The 26,402-nt window shown below is 41.9% G+C and overlaps 1 protein-coding gene across 21 annotated transcripts in view; it reads right to left on the bottom strand.

Annotated features, from left to right (window-relative positions):
* Positions 1-26,402, bottom strand: part of ESRRG (estrogen related receptor gamma) — a 665,923-nt gene that overhangs the window by 500,220 nt on the left and 139,301 nt on the right. For 11 of the 21 annotated variants that reach the window (XM_055084019.1, XM_028488318.2, XM_028488317.2 and 8 more), the window contains one exon: positions 11,510-11,638. The exons of 9 other annotated variants lie outside the window; for them this stretch is intronic. The gene's annotated coding sequence lies outside the window, so the exon portion shown is untranslated. Of the gene's footprint in view, positions 1-11,509; positions 11,639-12,547; positions 12,636-26,402 lie in introns of those variants that run through there. One more of the 21 variants, XM_028488320.2, reaches the window with a different exon arrangement.

Below are 26,402 nucleotides of genomic sequence, written 5' to 3' on the forward strand. Positions count from 1 at the left end.
GGCTCACGGGCCCAGCCGCTCCGCGGCACGTGGGATCTTCCCGGACCGGGGCGCGAACCCGCGTCCCCTGCATCGGCAGGCGGACGCGCAACCACTGCGCCACCAGGGAAGCCCCAAGCAAACTGATTTTTGGGAGAATCCATATTGATTGAGATATTCCAGACTAATGATCTGAGGTTAAGGTATTTAGATATTATTACCTCGGATGAACTCAATTGGTAGGGCTTTTCTTCTATTGATATTATTTTCTATTAATAGATCGTCCAACTTGCTCTTCAGCCCTGGATCCATCCATCAGACCAATAAATGTGGCCAGCTGACTTTTGCAAGTGCCGAAGCACTTGATGTGCTAAAACAATGCCAGTCGTCCACATCCGTAAAAGACTGTAACTGTGATTGGTTAGTCAGCTGGTCAGCAGCCTGTCAGGGGTTGAAGTCATATTTTTACTTGTTGGTTAGGTGAATTAGTCTTGCTCTATTTCAGTAATTCAGAAGGCATCTCTAAGCCGCAAATAATGGCCGATGGGTTGGTTACAGAAGAGTCAGTGGATAAGAGTGAAGTGGCCAAAACTGGGTAAATTAATCGCTAGTTACCAGAAAAAAAAAGAATGCTAAATGCATGGCCAAACGTTCTCCTCTGTAGGTCAGCACCTCTCTCTTCATCCACAAAAGATTATATATTTTCAGTACTATAATAACTCCTAACAACAGTATTTGAGATGTTTTGCACTGACTCAACTCCTCAAAGGACCCTTTGGATAACTGAAATGCTGGAACCCCATAAGCTACGGTCCCAGCACTTAATAAGGAAGATGATCTTTAGGAGAGCAGTTCTGCAGGAGATGAGTTTAAGTGTCTGCTCTGCCGTTGACAGGCTATATAAACCTGGCCAGAGTATTTAACATCACAGGGCCTCTGTTAGTCCAAAAGATGAATGAATACCTACTGCAAGAATACCTACTGATAATAGAAATAAAAGCATTTTCGTTTTTAAAACACAGTCCAATGCACATATATGTTTTTGTTGTTATAGTTGATATCAGAGCGAGAAATTGTTTAAGGTTTTGATGGTTGTGGAATGAGAGTCAGCAATTCAAAGGTTTTCCTTCTCTCCGACCTCACATCTAAACCATCACCACGTCCTGTTGGCACTACCTTCAAAGTATATCCAGAGACCCCCCCCCACAACCATTTCCCCCACTGCCTCCATGTGGACCTCAAGGGTGCTAGCCACTGTCTCCTCTCCCTGCATTGTAACAGTGGCCTCCTAGTGAGTTTCCCGGTCTCTGCCTTTGTTTCTCTAAACAGCTGCTGGAAGGATCCTTTATAAATATCAGATCACGTCATTCCCCTCCTCAAAATCCTGTAATTGGCGTCATCTCATTCAGAGTACAAGCCATAGCCATGACAGTGACCTAAATGACCACAGAGCCCCTCCCCCATGTCTCCTTTGACACCCCCTCTCACTGCTCTCCCCTGAGTTATTTTCACTCCAGTTCCATCACTGTTCTTGCTTTGCTAGAACACGCCAGGCACCACCCTTCCTCAGAATGTTTGCATCTGCTGTTCCCACCACCTGAAATCACCCCTCCCAGGCATTCACATAACCACTCCCTCAGTGGCTTCAGGTCTTTTTGCAAACGTCACCTCAATGGAGTCTTCCCTGACCACCCTATGTAAATTCAAACCCCAACCCTCCTCCCCTCACTCTATTCTTTTTTTTTTTTTTTTTTTTTTTTTTGCGGTACGCGGGCCTCTCACTGCTGTGGCCTCTCCCGTTGCGGAGCACAGGCTCCGGACGCGCAGGCTCAGCGGCCACGGCTCACGGGCCCAGCCGCTCCGCGGCACGTGGGATCCTCCCGGACCGGGGCACGAACCCGTGTCCCCCGCATCGGCAGGCGGACTCTCAACCACTGCGCCACCAGGGAAGCCCCTCACTCTATTCTTTTCCATTGCACATACTGTCTGCTATCTTTCCTTAGTTGTTCTCTTTCTTACTAGAATGTAAGCTCTATGCCAGCAGAGGCTCTGTCTCTCACATTCCCTGTTCTTTACCCAGAACAGTGCTGGATCAATAAATATATGTTAAAGAATAAAAGAAAAGAAAGAAAAAAAGAAGGAACGGATTCCAAATCCAGCTCTGCCTTCTAACAACATTTTTTTTTTTTTTTTTTTACTGAAGTATAGCTGATTTACAAGGTTGTGTTAGTTTCTGCTGTACAGCAAAGTGATTCAGTTATACATATATATATATTCTTTTTCCTATTCTTTCCCATTATGGTTTATTACAGGATATTGAATATAGTTCCCTGTGTTACACAGTAGGGCTTTGTTGTTTATCTATTTTATATATAGTAGTTTGTATCTGCTAATCCCAAACTCCTAATTTATCCCTTCCTCACCCCCTTTCGCCTTTGGTAACCCTAAGTTCCTAACAACATCCCTGTTTCTCATGAGCCAGTAGGCCTATGAAAGAACCAGTCAACATATGGCTAGCTTCTAATGCACTATATGATCAGTGCACTTTGCAAAACTCTGTTGCCGTGACTGTTCCCACCCCACTGGTTATAAACCCCAGTGTGACTCCTGAGCTTAAAGTGCAAAGGAATTATTACTGTAATTGCAATCATTATCATTAACATTTCTGTTTATTTAAAGAAAAAAGTAGGTAACTTCCATCTATGTTCACCTTTCCAAAAACTGCTAATTGACTTGAGCCTCTGAAATTCCTGATTTGACAATAACCTGAAATTGACCCTTGCCGAGAATTCCTTTCTCCAAAGAGAAAAAGAACAGCCATAAAAATATTTCAACATTCTGTAAACTGAGATTCATAATAGTTCTATTCCTAAACCACATATACATTGCTCTCCAAATCATGGTAAAGAATAAAAGAGCTGGTTTATAATTTTTTAAACAGAAAAATGGGCAGCAGCACTTTAAAACTTCTCAGTTGGAAAGGGATATTTTTGGTCAATGATCTATTTTTATTTCTGCTCTGCTGTTTCTCGAGGAGTCCAATGACAAGGACCTGTCCTTCAAAGTTGTAGTCTGTGGGCACAGAATTAGCATTTTCAATTACTTTCCCTGGACGAGGCACACAGGTCTCTTTCCCTCCCCACCCCCCCATCATTCTCTTTCTCTTTTCTCTCCCCTCCGAGGACAGGGAGGGCAGTTTCCGGGTTACCCTTCCTTTTTGTTTTCCAGAATTTTCTCAGCAGGCTACCAACATACTTTAAAAAGTAATTTATAGGGTTTTTTTTTTTTCTTCCCAGAAAAGATAAGAACTGCAGATAGGATTTAAACACCATATGATATTTGCTTAAACTATTGAGACTATCTGTTTTAGTGAAGAAATTTGTGTCATTTTTAGTCAGCAGATGTATATCTTTGTTCCTCCTACCGATTCTGCAGCAAAGCTGGTTAATTATCATCTTGGAATCTTGGGTAATATACTTAGAACAGTTGCCCTTACAGACATATTTAATAAAAACAAACATTGAGTGGGGACTCAGAAATGAGACCGGATTACTTTACCACCCAAGAAATAATCATTGTTCTACATTCTTCTTTCCATACCCTTTTACCACCTTTTTAATACAACAGTATGGTCAGATCAAGGGCAGATTTGGAAAGGGGGAGACACAAAAGGCAACTTCTGTTTAATTTTTGGTGAAGGGAAGATCCCATAGGACGCAAACCAGAAAGCACAGAAAGCCTGGAGCGAGGGTTGAGCTCAGGTGATGGAAGCCATAAATTCTTCTATAGTGATGTGGCTCTCCTGCAATTCGGAGGAGGATCTTGGAGGGGGCCTTCCTTTATTCTGGCTCTGGTCTCTACCTAGTCAGAGAAATCAATGATTCTCAGACACGTTGGAAATACGCATCGCTCATTAAAAAGGCACACACAGAATTCTGAAACTACTCACTTCAATACTCAACCTTTCTGTTGAGTCCTGTTGAATCCTGCTGCTTCATGTTTAAGCCTTGAGGGGAGATACCAGAGACACAGAGGTCTGGGATCTAGTCTCTTTGACTACAAAGAGCCATCCTTAACCTAAGAGATTCAAAAACAGGCAACTGATGGAATAAGGAGGATATCTCAATATGAATGTTGAGCATCTACTGTATGCCATCCCCTGTAAGATCCTTTACATATTCCATTTCAAGGAGCAGATTCCTGGGACAGATCACCTTAACCTCCTACCCCAAAAGCTCAACATCAAATCATCTTACCCTACAACAAATATTGCAAAAAGGACTGCTCTCTATGAGACAGCCAACCATCTTTTGGAAGTTCGTTGGCTCTGCAGTTCTCACAGGGATGAAATCTACTTCAGAGCATGTCTTGCAATTTATCTAACACCAACTAATAGAAACATCCAATCCAAGTTAGTTGGAAAAGTATATCCAACAAAATTGCTAGTGCTAATACAAAAGAGTATGAAGAAATTGTTAGGTACTGAAGATGTACAAATATGCAAAATAAAAATCACTTTAATAACTATAAATTAATACTCACTTTAAGCTATATAAGTATCCCTCAGTATATCCAAGGAGCAAATGCTCCTAAAAAGGCATGTACACGTGTGTGTATACCACACACATATTACTCCCCTCCCCCATCCACTCCAACACTCCCAGCTTAAAATAAAAAGAAGTTGGAAAGAAACTAGGATGCTACTCCATGTGGCTGTAAATGCTTAAGCTATTGGCTGAATCGCTAAACCATGTCAGTGCCATTGGCTGTTTCATTAAGCTTACCTTTGGCTGTTGTAACCTTCATAACCCAGCGTCTCCACTGGTCTGACATTTACACAGCAATACCTTTTTAAAGCAATAGCCTTCGGTGTCAAACACCTCTTAATTATGGGCTCATTGAACAAAGGTAGCATTCATCTCTTCATTTCACAAAGACAGGCAACGGCCGCATTGGTGGCAATTTTTATTTGTAGGAACCTAACTGCCACACAGACTCATTTTTATTACTCTTCAATAATGAGCTTTGTTTTGTGCTTAAACGATGGATTGGACTCACATGAATCTGTCTTTCTTCCTTATTACTCTTATGACTTTCATAAGGAAGGAGAGTGTGTAGGCACGTCCCATTCTGTATCCTGCCTTAAATCAAGTGCACTAGAGGGGAAATAAGTGAATATGGAGCCACCTCCTCTCTCTATTAGATTAATCACGGTGGACCCCAGAGGATATAGTATCTAGAGTGAAGATGGAATCATTATCTGTCCTATACTTTGTTCAGTACTTTTTACATTTATATTCATAAAAGGGTTAAAAGCAATGGAATGTCATCTCTTTTTCTTTTACGTCTGTTTCTTGTACTGTTTAGAGAAATTCTAGGAATACTATTGAAGCAAGTAGGCATTATTGGCTTAAATGTTTTTTAGGAGACACTTTCTTTGCCTTCCTCCAGACTGGCGCATTTCCTCTGCCTCCTGCTAGGGAACTGGATCTTATCTGTCAAGCTCATAGGAGTCAAGTTCTAATGCAACCTAACGATATTAGGAGGAAAAACTCTTACAAAGTAAAGAGTACACAAACTAATTTTCCAGTGAGGATTATGCTTTTTAACCTAAGGAATGAGGGAGACTAGTTTTTTTGTTTGTTTGGTTTTGGTTTTGTTTTTAATTTTTTGGCCGCACCGCGAGGCATGTGGAATCTTACGTCCCCAACCAGGGATCGAACCCATGTCTCCTGCACTGGAAGCACAGAACCTCTGGACCACCAGGGAAGTCCGAAGTGGACTAGTTTTTTAAAGAAATTTTTAGCGACACTTATAGCTTTGATTTTACTTTATATTTGCAAAGCATTTTTTCAAACTCTTCTACATAGAATGTGAGAGCTGAAAAAGTCCTCAAAAACTGAGAGCAAGTACAAGGCCAAGGTCCCACAGCTGGCTGGCACCTCTGCAACCAGCCTTCCTTCTTTTATGAACTATTTATTATGCCAGGTATTTGCAACCTCCTGACTTGCTGGGTGAGAATACTCAACCAACTGGAGGAATGAGGGGACTGAGACACTCGGGAAGTCAAGTCATTTGTCTAAAACAAGGGACGGCAAGACTATGAAGTCGGCCCAAATCTGCCTCTCCCATCTTCCATCCTCCCACCCCCCACCTGCTTTTTAAAGAAAGTTCTGTTGGGACTCGGCCGAGCTCATTCATTTACATACTTACCTAAGGCTGCTTTTGCACTACAATGGCAGAGTTGAATAGAAAAAGAAAACATTTACCATCTGGCCTTCACAGAACAAGTGTGCTAGTTGCCAGCCAGTTAGAGTTAAACTTGGTATTAAAACCCACATCTTCCAACTCTTCTCACACAGGGAATAAAATGGCATCTATTCAAATGTGCTACCCTAATTTTACTAGGATCAAGAAAGATCTCCTGGACATCGTGGGCTCAGCTCTGCAAAGGCACATCCAACATCCATCTTTTCATCTTTATCCACAGTTCGGACCCCGTGGCCAGCCCCACGTTGGGCTCAGTTCCCCAACGCTGTATGCAAGGCTACTAACTGCCAATCTCCTTGATGACAGGGCAGAAAGAGCCATCCTGGTGCATGAACCCCAAGCTGCTTCCCTAATGTACAGGTACCTTGTACTGAAAAGGAATTTTTTTCTGTGTAGCCAGGGATGAAGTGAGACCTGTGGGCCATTTGGGCTCCTTGAAGAAGTCCAAAGTCTTTTTCCTTTATTGTCTTCTTCTCTCCTCCCTCTTTTTCTGGGGCTGATTAGGCTATGTGCTTAAAGAGGTGAAACACTCAGAGGGGGTAAAGGCCACAGGGACCAAGTACACAAGGGCTGGAGCCTCTTCTCCTTTACTGGTTAGGTCTGAATAGCCAGCCCACCTTAGAGAAGAGAAGTCACTTCCCTGCTCTCTCTCCCTTCCCCTCCTCCTTCCCTCCTTCCTTTTCTCCTGGGAGCTAGCCAGGGATACTCAAGATGTAGCTGAGACTGGCTTGATTTTGACAACAGAAAAGCCCCTCTAGCACTCCCCTTTCTCTGGCACTATCTCCTCCGGCCCCAGGTCCTCAGATCATGGTGGGGACATCCCGCGCGGGCCTTTCCTTGAAGGTGGTAAAGGTATGACTCAGGACTGGCCTTATGGACAATCAGCCTCTCCCCTGGACTTCCCAGAGCTCTGCTTTGGGATCTGGCACCATACATACATCCCAATACAGTATTACTTAGTCCCACTAGCCTGTGATTTGCCAGGCATAAGTATCACTTGGGGTTCTCAAGAGATGGAAAGCTCGGTCACAGCCAGATTCTTAGATTCTTGGGTCTTCTGGTCATGATATCAGGGAGATAATATAGTGTACAGTAGTGGAGCCAGAACTTCCAGATTCCAAGTCCAGAACCAGCCACTTAGCAGCCACCTGGCAAATCACTCAAACTCTGTGCCTCTGTTTCCTCATCTGCAAAATGAAGACAATAAGAGTCCCTACCTCATGGGAGTGTTGTGAAAACTAAATGGGTAATAGGTGTAAAGTACTCAGAACTACGACTGGCAACATAATAAGAACTATAATAAATGTTTCATAATTGGGATGAAAATTGAAATTTTGTTTCAGAGGAAAACTGTTACCAACACATTACACATAGTCAGCTGTCCAATTTCAGAAAAAGGTTTAATAGTGATTTAATACACATGCATGTGTTTCACTGAGGTCCTACTTCTTTTTAAAGTAATTCCTAAAGCACCCTCCAGAGCCAAACAATCCAGTATTTGAAACGGGTATCTCCCAAGGGAAGCTTCTAAAACATCACTTTGCTAAACCTGAGGACTTTTCCATACAAAACTATTATTTCCCCTTCTTTTCTTTCCACCCAGTTAAAGTCTAACTTTCTAGTCCCAAATCTCTTCTTTCATGAAGTCCTTTTAATAACCCCATCTATTGGCTACTAAACCCTATTCTGTCTTGCCTGTTGGTGTAATACTAATGCTTGCCCTCTGTGTTACTCCACCATGCATGGAATGATAACCTTGCTTAGTAAAATTCACTATCTATGACCTCCATGTCTGCTGATGGCTCTTGTTCAAACACAGCCCTGTTGCCCAACTTTGAGTCGTGTATGTTCAACTGTCTTACAGATATCTCCAGACACATGTCCCAAAGGAAGCTCAAACCTGACCAAATTAAACGCACAATTTTTAACCCAAATCTGTTCCATTTTTTATAACCCTCATAAAATTAATGACCTTTTAGGGAAAAAATTAAGATTCTAAGCTTCCTGAAAGCAAAGACTCAGTTTTACGTTTTTGTTTCCCCAGTGCCTAGCGCAGTGACTGACACAAGTAGGTGAGCAAGATAGGTTTAATGGTACTGAAGGGGGAAAAAAATGGCAAGATATTTAATCACACAGAACAATCAGCTTTTGTTGATTTTCCTTTAAACATTATTAGCTATCTCCAAAGTTAAATTGCAACTGAAAATAAAACATCTTGATATATACAGATAGAGAATTCCATTATACGTGCGCTCTAAACCAAGCCTCCTATAAGACTTTACAGGCTCCCCAAATTTCGAAAGGGCACACAGGCCCCATTGTTATTGAGGTTAATGATGATAGGAGTTATAATGATAGTGACCACTGATTAAGCACTAACCACCTGCCAAGCACTGCGTTAGATGCTTCCCTATATTCTTTGACCCAGCAGGTCACTGCATCATGGCACCTCCTTTCCTCAGAGGCTTCCCCTAATCACCACATCTAAAGTAGCACCACTTGAATGTAAATTGGTACAGCCACTATGGAGAACAGTATGGAAGTTCCTTAAAAAACTAAAAATAAAACTACCATATGATCCAGCAATACCACTCCTGGGCATATATCTGGAGAAAACTCTAATTGGAAAAGATACATGCACCCCAATGTTCACAGCAGCACTATTTACAATAGCCAAGACATGGAAGCAACCTAAGTGTTCATCAACAGATGAATGGATACAGAAGATGTGGTGTATATACACACACATACACATACACACACACACACACACACACACACACACACACACACAGGAATACTACTCGGCCATAAAAAAGAATGAAATAATGTCATTTGCAGCAACATGGATGGACCTAGAGATTATCATACTAAGTGAAGTAAGTCAGAACACAGAAAGGCAAATATTATATGATATCCCTTATGTGTAGAGTCTAAAAATAATACAAATGTATTTATTTACAAAACAGAAACAGACTCACAGACATAGAAAACAAACTTATGGTTACCAAAGAGAAAGGAGGGGAGAGATAAATTAGGAGTTTGGAATTAGCAGACACACATCACTGTATATATTATAAAATAAACAACAATTTTCCATATAGCACAGGGAACTATATTCAATATCTTGTAAGAACCTACAATGGAAAAGAATCTGAAAAAAATATGTATGTATAACTGAATTACTCTGCTGTACATCTGAAACTAACACAATATTGTAAATCAACTATTCTTCAATAAAAAAATTAATGGCTTACTAATTTTTTTTCAAACCAGAAATCAACCTTCAGTTCCTCCCATCTCCTCTTTCCTCGTATCTAATGAATGAGCAGTCTCTTTGAAGAGTGCTTAAGTATATCCCACCACTCCAACTCTGCAGGCACCATGCCAGTTCACACCCACATAATCTTATCCAAGAGTATTCTAATAGACTCCAGTCTTGACCACTCCCCCAACCCTTCAATCCATCATCCAAGGCACTGCTTCCCTAACCTCAAAACTGGACCACTCCTCCAGAGTCTCACATGGCTTCAGTGGTATCCCTCACTCCTCCAGGTACACCCACAGCCCACTGCACAGTACACAATGTCAATGACAAGTCTGCCTGTTAAGTGAACAGTCTTGGCCCCCTCTCTTGCCTCCACTCAGGCATCTTCCATTTTGCACTCCAGCTCGATAGAACCAGTACAGTTTCCAAAATATCCCCAGTGCTCTCCTGTCTTTACGACTGTTCTTCTCTCGTTCTGTAATGCCTGCCTTTTCTCACCTTGTCCATAGGAAAACTATTCTTAAACCACAAAGTCTCGGCTCAAATGTTATGTATTTGCTTCCTTTCCTGACTATACTATGTATTGAGTACCTAGTAAGATCTAGCCAGACAACATGCTAGTCACTGGTTATATAGCCATGCCTGTGAAAGCAATTCCCAAAGATGAGCTGACTTTTCCTCCATGGCAGCCCTGGCCCCGGTGCACCTTTCCATCACAGCACGAACAGCATTACGTTGGAGTTACAGGTGTGTCTGTCTTTCCACTCTACCATAGGCACAATATTCAGTAAAATGTACGTTGAAAGAATGAAAAAGTATACTATGTCCCTTTGACTAATTTGTCCTCTGGTTTCACTGGATTTCTCAAAGGACATAATCGAATACAAGGCACAGTGGTCAACAGTAGAGGCTTAGGTGTCAGACAATCTCAGCTCCAAAGTTGGTTCCACTACTCATTCAGCTATGTGACCTTGGGCAGGCTACTTATCTTCTATAAAGTAGAGACAATTCTGGTCCCTACTTCATAGGGCTGTCGCGAGGACAGCCTCACGACAGGTAAATAAATCAAAACAGTACCTGGCACGAAATCAACTCTTCAATAAATGTTAACTATTATGATTTTACATTGAATACCACACACCTACATATACAAGAAACAACAAATTGTGGAAATAAGCAGAAATTAATCTCTTAGTTCAAGTAGTCACTTACTCCACAATTTTTTACCTCCCATATGATTTCCAATTGGCTTGAACCTAAAGAGTTAAACATACAGACACAGAAGCATTTTTCCCACTAAGGCTTGTCACCTGAGGATGAGGGTCGGGGAAGGCAATGCTGCTGGTTATGGATGTTAAATCAACAATTTTTTCTTACAACAAACCCCTGGCACCCTGCTCTCACCATGTCACGCCCTGTGACGACTTAGTGTCTCCCAAGCATGACCAAGCGATTAGCGGGGCTGTGTCTGTGCATCTCAACAGTAATGGGAGCTCTCTTTCCATTTGGCGTGTATGGAAGCCTGAGTGCTTCACTGCCTCGTGCATTTTCAGCTTGATGAATTCATCAGTCTCCATATTTTTCTCCTCCCTCCTTCAGAGAAAACCTGTCCTTAAAAATGCCAGGATTTTGCCCCCGTTTTAAGAAAACGGGTGTTTTTTTTTAAACATGCAACCTTGACAGCAAGCCTGCAACAGCTTAGCCACACCCAGTATCACTTGAAGAAGAAGAAGAAGACAGTGAAACGTTAAATTCTTTAATACAAACCCCACAGTATCGCCTTTCGCTGGAGAGAAAACACGCAGGTGTCAGTTGGGTATTTTCTAAGAAAAGAGTATTTTTTCAGCTCTGAAAAGGGACAAGGCTAAAGTTATTTGTCCTAGATGGACAACCATATGCTGGTCTCAACAGAAGACCTGAGAACTTATCTCTCACTGTTTGCTTTTTTTTATCCCCCATAAACAAAGCCCTCCCCCACTCCCCCTGCCATACCTGGAGTGTATCCTTCCCCACTCCGGCCAAACAGAGAGTGTCCGCTCATCCTGACGCTGCACTCATGGACAGGGATGCAACTGAAGGGTGACAAGGGCAGTTTCTGCAGAGCTGTGGTTTTATAAAGTGCTTTCAGGAGAAAAGGGAAAGAAAGGAAATTATCCTAATGGAATAAAATCGTAGATAGCAGAAGAACACCTTACTTAAAACCGATCTGTGGCTTGCAAACTTATTCTTTTCAGCCATATGACTGGCTTTCAGTAGCAAGAGAATGTAGGAGAGAACTCTATTCTACCATAAGCAACAGACAAAGAGGCTCTGCTGATATTTCTGAATCAAGACCTAGAGTTTAATGAGCAATAAGGACTCTGTTTTTATAATGGGTGACATCACAGGCACTGGCCTTTCCAGTGACCTGCAGATGCCTAGGTCACAATCATCATCAATTCTACCTTCACACACACCAGATAACATGAGCCATCAGAGAACTGCATTTAAGGGCATTAGGAAAATAGTTACAAGCACTGGCCCAGGAGTCAGGCCACCTGAGTCTGAAACCTGGCCAGCTCAGGGACGTTACATAGGTTGTTTAATTCTCTAAACCTCAGCTTCCTTACCTGTAAAATGGGAATGCTACTACACACCTGGTATGTAACCTGGTGATAAAATAAAGTAACACATGAAATACACTTAGCACATATTTAGCTATTATTAAAATTAGTATCAAACCCAGTGGTATTGTTTTGTTTGGTTTTGTTTTGGTAATTTCCTGATATATCTTCAAATATCTCCTTTCTCAGGTAACACAGATCTTTCTGCATGAAAAATTTTGCGAACTAAAATTTTTATTTTACCCAAATATGAATAAAATAATGCCTCTCTAGTGGACAGACATCCATTTTTTAAAGAATCTACTCCAAAAAAGTTGGTAATATATGACAGCAGTGCTTTTTTGCAACAAATACCAGATTGTGACAAAAATACGTCCTTCTATAAAATAATGTTAAAGAGATCCTGCCTGCTAGTTGGGTTTCTTACACAGAGCCAAGCCTTATCCCCCAGAAGGTGAAAATTTCCCCAATGGTTATCTCCTCCACTAGGCAAAACCAAAACGAAACAAAAACAAAAAACATATCCTGCCACGCTTCTCAAAGGCACAACCTTGCTGTGGTCACACAGAGTCTGAAGATGACGCTTCAGATCTAAATATGGCATGGTTGGGGGGGAGGGGGCTGGGAGATAATAGGAGGGAGGGTGGGCGGAGCCCATGGGCTATAAATAACCAAAGAGCATGACTACATTTAGAGCTTCCCGTGTGCAGGGCTCCGGCAAATCTCCTGCTTTGTTTCCTGAAACAAAAGAAACAACGGCTATGTCCAGGTTTCTCTGAACCTCTGGCAGGAATATACTCTTCTGTATATTTTTTCTTTTGAAGAACTGGGAGCTCAAAATAAATCCTTACCATCCCTTTAAGACCTTCTCATCTCCAAGCTGCATCCACACTACTAGGAAATGACCGGCACACACTCTCCAGGCACTAGCTTCATACAAAATAACTCCCTAAACATAAAAGGTTTATCTGGCCAAGTCTTAACAAGCCGAGTACACCTTTCAGCTGCAAGTATGTGTTCCTCTAACATCTTCAAGATGGATGCTCTTTACAGTGTTTTGGCAGAAATAAACATCTGTTTGGGGGAGGACACCTGATCATTTTAACCATTCCTATAATGGGAAAGTGCTGACTAGAGGAAACGTTTACAAAGATTCTTTGTGCAGAGAGGATGGCCCAGGTGTCTCTAAAATCGTCTGTTCAGCAAAAGCACAACCAACCAACATTGCCGCAAACCTCTGAGCTGTCTTCCTTCAAAATGTTTCTAAGCTCTACGCTACCAAAGAAAGTCCCTTAGTGAGCCCACTAGAGAATTCTGAATAATCCCGGGCTAATCACACATAATATTTGGTGACTAATCTGCATTCCTGTCAAATGGAGAGGGGTCTATATAGAGTCCCAAGAGAAGTTTGGGTCCATAAACCAGTGAATGAATTCCATTAATACATATATGTGGCTTTTTCATCTGTGACATAAATGACGTTTTTTACTTGCCTATTTCTGAATGTTCTTTATTAAATAATAAACTCAAGAAAAATTTCATACAAATCACCAGTGTCTGTAACGATCATTCCTTATTATTACAACCGCTTCCTCACGGGCAAAAGCGAGAGTAGAATTTCAGAATCATGGTGGAGTTTGCCAGGGTGGAAGCGTTTTATGACAGCTCCAGATCCCAAGGCTACTTTCACAAAACCAAATCTCTAAAAGATCACTTGGAGAGATCTGGGGACAATTCTGAACTTTAAAATGTATTTATTAGTACCAGAGGCTGATGGGGTAGGGCAAGGAGTCCTTTTGGACAGCTTTCTAAATCACCTTCTGGTTTTTCCCACCCACCACAGGAAAGGACCCCTGGTAAAGAGATTCTTGACCTAACAGATGCACCTCCCTCGAAGAACCTCCACACACTGGAAGAGCCTGGTAAGACTCCGAGGAATATGCTGGAAACTTCACCCTCAGACCCAGGCTGGAGAAGGAGGAGGCAGTTTAAATTTCTCCAAACATTTCAAAGGCAAAGTTGCTCCCTTGATGACTGAATTCCAAGCTGTCTGGTCCAGCTTCCCCTTCCTGCTTGGAAATATCTTTCCAGTGCTAAAGGTTTGGAACTTCTGATTGAGTGTGTGCTTTAATAAAGTATGTGATTCCGTTACAATCCTATTTCTTCTTTAAGGGGAAAATCTAATTTCGGGGGATGGGAAGGAATCTCGGTTTCTTCTAAGCTTTCCATCTAGACCCAGCAGGCGAGTCCAGGTCAAGAGTTTGATGAGGATACTCATTTCCTATCTACCATATTTTTGCTATATGAGCTTAAGACCAGGACAGTTAGCCAAAGCACTCCCTGGGTATAGCAGAGCCCATCTTGCCCACCCCTTCCCTTACCAATTCCGTATAGGCTGGCTTAACTGCCATCGTCTGTAGTCTTCTTTGGGTTTTCTTTGCCAAGAGGCATGCCATGATGGGTTTTGCCTGCTTGCCGGCATGGCAGTGGTGATGTACCGGGAGATCAACATCCTATGGCAGCCCTGACCAATGAGTGACAGGAGAATTGGTGTACAAATATTCCATTTCCATCACCTATCAGAGGGATCACTCCGAGGCCTCCCAGTTTCCCAGCAGGACTGAGTTCTAGTTATAACTTCCTTGATAATGAAAATCTTTATCGGCTGCCTTCTCTTCTCTGTCTTACTTCCTCACTTTTCTACTGAGATTGCTTCCCCAATAAATTACTTGCCCTTGAATCTTTGTCTTGGTGTCTGTTTCAGGTGGAATTCAAACTAAGGCTCTGAGATAGTTAAGCCTCTAGAAAGAAAACACATTTAGAAGAAAGTAAAGACACACCCAGAGTTGCATAATTACTACTGCATTACCTATTATAATCAACTCCAGGGCTATATGTGTCTATCATTATCTCTGTTTGAATAAGAAACTCAGGGGGAAAAATGACTTACCAATAGGATTTAGGTATTCCATGAAAACTGCCAAGATTTTTTGGACTATCTGTGAAAGACTTTTTTTCTTTTTTTTTTTTTTGCGGTACGTGGGCCTCTCACTGTTGTGGCCTCTCCCGTTGCGGAGCACAGGCTCTGGACGCGCAGGCTCAGCGGCCATGGCTCACGGGCCCAGCCTCTCCGCGGCACGTGGGATCTTCCCGGACCCGGGCACGCACCCGTGTCCCCTGCATCGGCAGGCGGACTCTCAGCCACTGCGCCACCAGGGAAGCCCTGAAAGACTATTTTTTAATCTCACCCCGACTTCTGCCCACAATCCCTCATACTTGCCCTCTGCTTTCCTCACTGTAATTTTCAAGGCTCAGGCTATGCCTGTGCCCGTGGACACAGGAACTAGGCAACAAGCCCGCTGTCTCCCACCTCCTGCCTGCTTTACGGGGCTCAGCTTCCCCGTCTGGCTGGCACTGGGTTCTGGCCTCATTCTTAGTTGCTGCCCTTTTGTTTGGGAACCTCGCCCCTCAGATCCAGTGGGCTCTGATTTGATGGCTTGACTATTCAGTTCATACCTGACTCCTCTTCTTGGGGAACTCTCTGTGTTTGGTAACCTCGTGTTTGTACCTTTCCCTGGCTCAGATTCTGGTCTCTACACTTGGCTACTTCCGGAATCTTCCCAGCTGACCTGTGCCTTTCAGAGAACAGGATCAGACACTTCTGGACAGCCCTCTTGTTTATCCCTAGTAATTTACCACACGCTCAAGGGAAATCTCTTTTATGCACACTTATTCAGACAAAAATGAATGAGAAGATAAACGTGCATACAGAACAAGAAAAAGCCTTCTATGCGTTTTTGCAGTGCTTCAAGTTTCCTCTTCTGCTAGCGTGAAGGCTAAGAGTAAACGGTAGCCCCTCAGTCACAGCCCTTTAAGTGGAAGGGCAACGATCACACTTCTGCCATGAGACGTGAAAGGCAGAAGTTGCAGATGGAGACCTTCTTGTCCACCTGAGTGTCTATTGTTTGCATTTAATTACTTGTCTGAAAATGGAGGAGTGGGTAATTTCTGTCAATGAGATGAAACTAAACATCAGATACGAGTATCTTTTCATTCACAAAGAGAGATTTATAGATTTATGTAATGTATCACCCTTTCTCCAGTTAAAATCTTTATGCAATAGGTAAAACTGTGGTTTCAAAGATACCACCAATCAAAAAACTCAACTCAAATCTTTGATAACATGTATAGATGAGTGTGTGTTTAAAGCCAGCACCAGATTTCCTTCATGCAGTGTCCCATTCCCAGTCATTATACATTTATACCCAATAACTCAGCAATGGCTCACACTTTCCTTCATATTCAGAAGTAAAAGGTGTTCCTGCAGTTTTCTGCTTCCAGGCAGGATGTCTTGATTTTCATGAGTTTCTACCTGTGCTTCAGTAGTAGATGTTTACAAGACCTTCTCCACTGGAAAGAGTTGGTGAGAAGAAAGTTCTTCTGTATCAGTTATGACTGAGATGTTTGAACAGTTTCCTGAAATTTCCTTTCCGAGAAAGGTGGTTTGGCTTTAACCTAGATGAATGGTATGTGCAGGGGTGAAGTTCAGGGGTGGAGGACCTATCCTGAGCCCTTTATAATGACTCTTAGTTGAAAGAGTAATTGGAGTAGTTGGATGATTAACAAGCTACGTAAATAATCTACAGTAACATTAAGAAAATCTCTTATATCCAACAATTCTCTTAAAATTATCTGAACTCACAAAGGAATGTCACTGGAGATTTTTCCAACATGGGTCTACTCTTAGGTCAAACCATCCAGATTTTGTTCATAGTGTCAGTGAAGCATATAACCTGAAGGATAGCGTGAAAGGTAAAGACAATGTTTCTAGAACAGCAGGTATGTTGAAATCAGTGTGTACCCCACACCCCAGAACATGGATGTTTTGCAATCTGCATCAACGAGTCTTATTGTTAAAGCTGAATAATAACACCCCTTATCCAAACGGCAAAAAATAAAAAAAATTTAATAAAAGTATACATATTTTAAAGCAATCAATGAAATACAACTTACTAGCCTCGTCCCTATAGTTGCTTTAACATTTGGCCATAGTACCGCTATCGTACGATAAAGTTTAGAAAGATAGTTCATTTCATGCATCACTACATCACGTGGTCCTACACAGAGCATCCAGTTCTCTGCCATCTAAACAAATGTTAGAAACCTTGCTCTGATTTCAGAGTTTTGACTGCTCTCCTGAACCTTCAGGGTTTTATTGTTACTGTTCCTGTCATCAGCCATCATTGCTACAACTCATGAATTCAGCAAATATTCATAGGGTGTCTACTCTGCACCAAGTACTGGGTATACAAATGTGAACAAGAAGTTCCTGCCCTCACAAGGCTTACACACCTAATGGGAGAGACAGCCAAGGAATATGCAAATGCATACCTAATAGGGAACTACAGAATAGGAGTGGGTAGGATAGGGTAGGGTAGGTGACTAGAACAAAATGCTCCTCTGAAGAGCAAAAAGCAGAGAAAGGAGGTAGAGTGTGAAGAGCAGTGGTTAAAAGCTGCAACCGAGCAGGACCCTATGGGGCCTTCCCAGGACAGACCCCCCCCCACCAGGTCCTCCGCCTGCCTCTTGTCTGTAGCAGAACTTTAGCCTCCCAGGCTTTCCCCAAGTTCCAAAGCATAAATTTAAGCAGAGAAATGAGAAACTGCAGAAGCAGAGGAAAACAGTCAAGCAAGACAAAATAATAATAGTTTATCCATTAAACAAAGTCCTTTAGTTCCTCCTCAAGAGCTATAGATAATATTCTGAGCCATATCCTTGAGCGGTTTTGCAGATACCGAAACCACCACCAGGTGGAAGAAGTTAACTGTATGTTGCCCACAAGCACGGAGACCCCAGACCGGTTGGAACCAGAGGGTTGATGATGTTGACTCCTGATGACCTCACCACCAACCAATCAGAAGAGTGTCCACGAGCTGATCACACACCCTGAAAGCCCCTCCTTCACCCTGTCCTTAAAAACCTTTCCCTGAAAGCCATCGGGGAGTTCGGGCCTTTTAAGCACTAGGTACCTGACTCCTTGCTTGGCGCCCTGTAAGAAATACTGCACTTTCCTTCACTACAACCTGGTGTCAGTAGATTGGCTCTACTGCGTGCAGGAGGGTGGACTCAAGTTTGGTTCAGTAACAGAGTCAGTATAGGCCTCTCTGAGTAGGTGCCATGTTTGGTCCCTAAGTAAACTTATAGACTCACAACAAAAGTAGACTCCGGCTGGGCTTCCCTGGTGGCGCAGTGGCTGAGAGTCCGCCTGCCGATGCCGGGGACTCGGGTTCGTGCCCCTGTCCGGGAAGATCCCACATGCCGCGGAGCGGCTGAAAAAAAAGACTCCGGAAAGCAATCTCCAGGTGTGTTTTATGTACGCCACTTAATGCACCGCATGTGTGTCTCTCAGGTGTAAATCACTTTTCCCAAATCCCACTTCATTCCATCATTGAAATATACCTAGGCTGAGATTTTCATCCCTAACTTTCCCCAGACAGGGTGTGATATGCTGCTTATAAAGGCCAAAGGATAATAGAGTGTTGCCAAGTGGATTGTAGATTCCCATGCAGTCTGGACTTTTCAGACCAAATGAATCAGCTGGCCCTGCATGACCTCAATTAAGATGGGAATGGGGGCTTCGCTTTGGCCACGCATCCTAAACCACATACTGTGCTAAGTTTCCAAGCTGTCAGTCTTTGTGACTCCCCTTTAGCAATACTTAACGACGACTTGTGACATGAGATTCTGAAAGCTTTTTGAAAGTCTTACTCACTAATGGAAAAGCCTCTTACATATTTTATAGAACTAAACAAACATCAAAGTTAACACTCGAATGCAACTTGTTTTTTCTAAACTCTACAGAGCCTTGTCAGCATATCAACTCTCCTGCAGGTTCGAGTCAAACAAAGAGTGCATGAGTCCTGAATTTTTAGGGAAACTATTAAGATTCTAAGCTTCCTGAAGGCAAAGACTCAGTTTTATGTTTTTGTTTCCCCAGTGCCTAGCACAGTGTCTGACACAAGTAGGTGAGCAAGATAGGTTTAATGGTACTGAAGGGGAAAAATGGCAAGATATTTAACCACACAGAACAATCAGCTTTTGGTGATTTTCCTTTAAACATTATTAGCTATCTCCAAAGTTAAATTGTAACTGAAAATAAAACATCTTGATATATACAGATAGAGAATTCCATTATACGTGCGCTCTAAACCAAGCCTCCTATAAGACTTTACAGGCTCCCCAAATTTCGAAAGGGCACGCAGGCCCCACTGTTATTGAGGTTAATGATGATAGGAGTTATAATGATAGTGACCACTGATTAAGCACTAACCACCTGCCAAGCACTGTGCTAGATGCTTCTCTATACTCTGCAGGTCACTGCATCATGGCACCTCCTTCCTCAGAGGCTTCCCCTAATCACCACGTCTAAAGTAGCACCACTTGAATGTAAATTGGTGCAGCCACTATGGAGAACAGTATGGAAGTTCCTTAAAAAACTAAAAATAGAATTACCATATGATCCAGCAATCCCACTCCTGGGCATATATCTGGAGAAAACTCTATTTGGAAAAGATACATGCACCCCAGTGTTCATAGCAGCAGTATTCACAATAGCCAAGACATGGAAGCAACCTAAATGGCCATCGACAGATGAATGGATAAAGAAGATGTTGTACACATATACAATGGAATATTACTCAGCCGTAAAAAAGAAATGAAATCATGCCATCTGCAGCAACACGGATGGACCTAGAGATTATCATACTAAGTGAAGTAAGTTGAGAGAGAAAGACAAATGCCATATGCTATCTCTTATATGTGGAATCTAAAATATGGCACAAATGAACTTATTTACAAAACAGAAACAGACTCACAGACATACTAAACAAACTTATGGTTATCAAAGGGGAAAAGGGGGAGAGGGATAAATTAGGAGTTTGGGATTAGCAGATACAAATTACTATCTGTAAAATAGATAACAAAGTCCTACTGTACAGCACAGGGAACTATATTCAATATCTTTTAATAAACTGTAATGGAAAAGAATATGAAAAAGAATGTATATATATATATGTATAACTGAATCACTTTGCTGTATACCAGAAACTAACACAACATTGTAAATCAATTATACTTCAAAGAAATAAATTTAAAAAAAAATAAAGTAGCACCACTCTTTGGTTCCTCTCACTCCTTACCTAGCTTTATCACCCACTTGCTGATATTGTAAATATTTATTTGTTCAATTGTTTCTTAACTCTAGCTCTACCCACTAGAATGTGAGTTCCAGGAGAGCAGTGACTTCATACTATTCACTCTTGGTTCTTCAGCAGTTTAGTAGAGACTCAATGAACAGTTGATTAGTGAATGAATGTATGAATGATTTCATTCACCCTTTAAGACAACTCTGCAAATTAGTTATGTTTAGACCCAAGAGACTGCAACTATATTTCCCTAAGTCCCACGCTCTTCTTGGGACCCCATACAGACACGTGTTGGATAAACAAACATGGTGAGGGAAAGACTTCCCTCCCTCCCCCTCCCCCTTGCTTCTCCTACCTTTCCTTGGTAGGACCAGAGTCTCCCAGTTCTCTCCTCCCTGGCACATTCTCAGAGGAAGGCAATAAGCAAAGTCGACACAGAGTAACCATTTCCCATGTTACTTTTATATAATGTATTTGTAACCCAAGAAGGAAAGGTTATATCACTTGGAGTCTGGGAGCAGAGATCGTCAGATTTATGAGTCCTCTCTGAGTCACCCGAAGCATCACTGCAGCGCGGACCTGGCCTGAGGCATGAATCGGAATCGGGGAAGTTGATTTCTGTGAACTCACCGGGAGATGATGACGGCACATCCAAGGTTAAGGTGACGGATTTTCCGGTACCGAAGTCTTGCCCATTTATATCCACGACGCTGCACCTCTGAGGTACCCTGTTGAATGACTCACTCCTGGCTACATTTGTGCCTCAAAAAATATTGGGCAGAGACTGTGCTCACTCTGGCTCCAGTTCCACAATGATCTCACTCAGGCTCCTGGTCCATAATGATGAGGTTCTGCCTGAATTATAACGTACTGCAGATTTTCAGTTACTTCTTTCAGAAAAATGGACGTTTATCTTCCTTATCTTTTAAATTTTATCTCCAGGTAAATATAGCTTTCTCTCCAATATATTTTTATTTCAGGAGGATCATGGATGCAAACAGGAGCCAATGTTTTAATTGCTCTAATACAATGAATCATCTCTTTCATGCGCATTTTACTTCTTGCAAAGATTTTTTTTTTCTTAAATCTGTAAGTGCATTTCTGAGAGTTCTGAAATGGAAGCATATCTCTGAGCTTGCTGACTACATTTCCCATAGTAGGCTATTTAAATGTATCTTTAAAGTGGATTACACATCTCAGGGGACTGGTAATGGGCTATGGAGTCACCTACTTCGGAGTCACCAGTTCAAATTTAGTCCAGACTTTCGGCAGTGAACAAAACTCATTGTAACTGACAACAGTTTGGCTTTCTTTTGTGGAAATGGACCAGTGGCTCCCCTCCAGTTCCCAGTTCCTAGTTCTCCACAGCATAGGGACCACAATCATCTCAAGGCATGAAGTGAGATCCTCCCAGGGATGGGGGACCCGGAAGAGAAGCATCTGTATAGAGACACACACACAGACACACTCACATGCACACCGTGGATGCACATATATAAACACACGAGTGCACACATACACACATCAACACATACACACGTAGTGGTACCACTATTTCGACCGAACTCTTCCGTAAGGAACAGTAAGAAACATATTGTAACCACTGATCTGCCAACACTCAATTCAATCCAAACTGTTCAACAACTTAAGAATCCGCCTACACCGCCTGGGGTCCCGCTCTTGCCGTGCAGGATTTCTGCAAATGGATGAGAGCACCTTCGGAAGCCAGCCTGGCTGTTCACTGTGATGAAACATAACATGACACTAGTCTTCAGGGATGTCAATCTGGAAGCTTTTAGGAACACAAGCCTGCACTTACAGATCCAAGACAACTGAGATGACTCTTCAGAAACACTACCTTTCCTCAGAACCCAAGAGACTGAATGCTATTCTTCATCCCCTGCTCCTCCTTCATCTCTTGCCTCCAATATATCATCATGGCTTGTCCATCTCTGCTCTTCATACACCATGAGTCCATCACTTATTTCCACCATCATCATCACCCTCTTAGGGAAGGTGACCACCATCACTCCCCTTGAATACTGCAACCTTCCCCTGTGTCCTTGCCTGAGATTTTTACTCCACGCCTTCTCTGTGAACATTCCAGATCACCACTGCCCTGTTAAAACCCTTCGGTGGCTCCCGTTGCTTCATATCGAGGTCCGTACTCCTAGCACAGCCAATAAGACCTTGATGATTTCACCGCCATGGCCTCCTCCTCTGTGTTCACATCACAGAAACCATAGACCCTAGCCATGTTGTTTCTGTGATGCTTCCATCAACCAGGTCTGCGTTGCTGCCTTCCACCATGTTTCCTCTTTACTATTGAATCATCCTTCTTGACTCAGCATGACTGTCATTTCTTCCCAGGGGTGTAAACTCAGCCGTCCAAGTTCTGGGTTGGGTGCCTTCATATAGCCCTATCATGTCACTCACCACGCTACAGCAGAATATTATCCCCTTTAGCAGAAGGTGAGTCTTGTTCACTGTTGAATCCCTAGTCACTAATATGGTACCTGGAGTTTATTTTGGTGAATAAATAAATGAGTTCAGAATTTTAAGAATGGCTTATAGCATTTTCTCTCTTTCATGACTACCTTCCTCCTATCTTTTTTGTTCTATTATAAACCAACCTTGTATCCTGAGCACATTCTATTCTTTTTCTTTTTTTAAATCTTGGTATGGACCTCTCTGCATATAAAGCAGAGAACAACAGAAATGGAGAGGGGAACTCCACTCCAAGCCAGGATTCAAAAGGTAGGTTACTAAGGAAAATCAAATGCTAGCCTTTTCGGGAGGGCTTTAATTTTCCTTTTTTTTTTTCTAAGGACAGTTTATCCTGTGCTTGAAGAGCTTTAGGCAAGATCTTACCTGAAGATGATGGAATCAATTGAATCACTGTTTGTTATAAACAAATCTAAACCAGGTTTTGAAATGAAGGTGAAGAACCTAGAATTATTGCTTACATGACTATGTCTATGCTTCTTTGGACCTGACAGAGAAGGAAAAAAAGGAAACGAGAAGGAACAGGTAGATAAGGAGACAATAGGATATATTTCTAAAAGGAGAATATAAGAAATATATAGATGCAGAGGACTGGAAGTAGAATGTTAACTACTAAAGGAGCTCAAGGAAAGAAAGTGGGAAGCACAGAGACAGCAAGAAGAAGAGTAAAAGCAGATGAGCGGGAGAGGTAATACCTAAGGGAAGAAGAAGAGTAAAAATCAAAAGAAATGAACAGATAAATCAGAGGAGAAGAAGTGAAAAACAATAGGCAAGAAGAAAAGAGGAGACAATGTAATATGGTAATTTGCTCAGAGCAGGGGCCTTACTTTGACAGTTGAATAAATCAATGAATGAATGAGAAATAAGAAAAAGTCAAGGAATATCAAAAAAGCTTAAACTATTTGGACTTTGATTTCCAATCTATCATGTTATGTATTCACTACACCCCCAAAGTACTGGGCCCATCCACAGCCCAGCCAACTGAGAGCAAAACTGGATTTTATATTAATGTTAAGAATAGAATGTGATTAGAATGCGGATCATTCATTCATTCAACCAACAATCACTAAGCACTCTCAGAGGCCAGACCCTGTATTAGGTGTGAAGGACCTGACTGTCAGACACATCACCTCTGCCCCCAGGGAGATCGCAAAAGAAAGCACTAAATCTCTTTTCAAATTGGAAAGAATCTTCTACTTTATACTGCACAGCCTACATCATCTGTGAAAAAAAAAAAAAAAATCAGAATCAAAAGTAATAGTGTGGCTTGGCCAAAAGCCACAGGAAATGGGGGCGTCTTTCTCAACAGAATTAGATGACGTTATGACATGTGCCCATTTCGAATGGAACTGCAAATCATAAAAATGCCAAAAACATGGAGAAGAAAAAATTAAAGGAGCTAACAGAAGAATATTAAAGACAGACGTTATTAAAGAGAGAAAGGCATAATAAATACAGGGTACTTTAAATTTTCTTTGTCATAGGGCTAGACAGCAGTTTGACTCCCAATCCCATTAAAGTCACTCTAAATTGAGTCCCTTGGTATAATGAGCCCCTGTTGATAACAGCAAAACACATGGCCTCTCAAGAGCTCCTGGAAGGGGCCCTGCAGAGCCGGCCACCAGGAGGATATTCACGGAGGAAGGCAGTGGCCACTTCACATGGCAGCCCTGCAGACAGAAACACAGACCCACCTCCCACTCTTCCTCCCCAGATCCTCAGCACAGGTGTGAACAGCACCCCTTTGCTCTTCACCAGGAGACAGAAACCAGACCTTTTAGATGCATATTTCAGTAACAAGGTCCTGCTGAATCCCCAACTTTTGACATGTGCTGGCTATAAATGTCTTAGACTTGAAGAGTTGTGATATTACATTAGCGGTTTCCTGGAAAAAATACTCTTGACTATTTTATATTTGGACTACAAGTTGTAGCTTCCTATTTAATTTGAATAAAAGGGAGAATAATGCATACAATTTCCCCACTGAGGTCCTCTTTCCTCATACACTTTGGATGATTCGAAACAGAAAGGAGTTTCGAATAAGGACGGAGGGATTCCAGATACATTTTATAATCAACACCACCCTCCTCCACCGTACAAAATGCTAGCAAATTTGAGGGACATACACTGTAAGTTAGTGGGACATCCAAGAAACCCAAATTATTACATTACCATTTTCCTGGACCCCATTAACCTTGAGAGAACAGTAAAGGTCACAAGATTGCATGGCTAAAGAGCATTCAGCAATTTCTCTAAAAATGTAAAACCAATAGCTCTTCCACCCATGCTCTTTTTTTTTTTTTTTTTTAATCACTAAAGGCATTTGCATGAAAACAGGATCTTTGTTTCCTAAGGATTGATCCCCTTGCCACGTGCTGCTGCTACATCTCCACCTGGGTGGCACCAGAGTTCCTGCTAAAGAGCTAATTGTAATATCCCCAAGGATTGTGATTTCAAGTGGAAGCAGCTAACCTCTTATGAAACAAAGACGCTGTTTTCAAGCAACTGTTTCTTACAATACAATGCAAGAAAAGCTAAATATCTAAAATGTAAAATAGATGATTTATCTGAAGAATAGATACTCATATTGTCTATGACTCTCTGTTTCTTAAAGCTGCAGGAAAAAGTTAGACAAAGAAAAAAGAAAGAAACTAAAAATGAACTTTCAGATGTTAACAGCATGCTTTTTCTACACCTTTGCCAGTGTCGTTTGCCTACCAATGTGGGACAATTATAGTCTTATTATTTTACTATACTAATCTCATTTCACTGAGCAATATGGGTCTAAAATTAGGTTTGAAAATGGCATATTTTATCTAGACACTACTTCATTTTTGCAACTATAAAGCCACTTACAATAATTTCTATTTTCCATTATCCCTACGTAATTTAGCATTTTGCTCACATTTTACTATTTATATTATCACAATTAAGCATCGGTTTTCAGTGATTTTAGTCTCAGCAGTGTGCACAGATGAGTATACTCCTAATCACTCTGTAAGAGATAAGTAGAAATATTCCTTCCTACAGCATGAAATGAACACCCAGATCTCATAAACCCCAAGTTACTGCACAAGTAAGAAAAATATAAATGGATTTAGAATGCATCCTGATAAATATATATAATTTATGGAAAACACATGAGAAAAATGTCAAATGACCACTAAGAGAACCTAGGTGATATCCAGCCTTTGAAGCCTATTTCAGGAAATATAACCAGACGTGGACATTCACGTTTACATGCTTTGTATGACCCCTGAACCATGGGCTGGAGCCAGGGTGCTGCTTTCTCTCCTATGGGCTGCTCAAATAATCACACACGGCATGGCCCATTACCTGTGATTATCTGTGACTCTCTCCTGTGGGTGGGCACGACGTGTCAGAGAAGAGAAAGCTGTGGATAGGACTCTTGTGTGAACTATTCAGGTTTGCCTTCCCTGGACCTCACAGCCCCAGTTACCTGCATAAGAATGCCCAGATCTTGGATAAAGAAAAGATGAGGGGAGGATCAGAGCTGGAACGGGGTTCACACCTCATCATTATTAAAAAATTAAAAGAAAGCTGGATCAAATG

This window comes from Physeter macrocephalus, chromosome 4 (genome assembly GCF_002837175.3).
Source record: "Physeter macrocephalus isolate SW-GA chromosome 4, ASM283717v5, whole genome shotgun sequence".
Classification (NCBI taxonomy): domain Eukaryota; kingdom Metazoa; phylum Chordata; class Mammalia; order Artiodactyla; family Physeteridae; genus Physeter; species Physeter macrocephalus.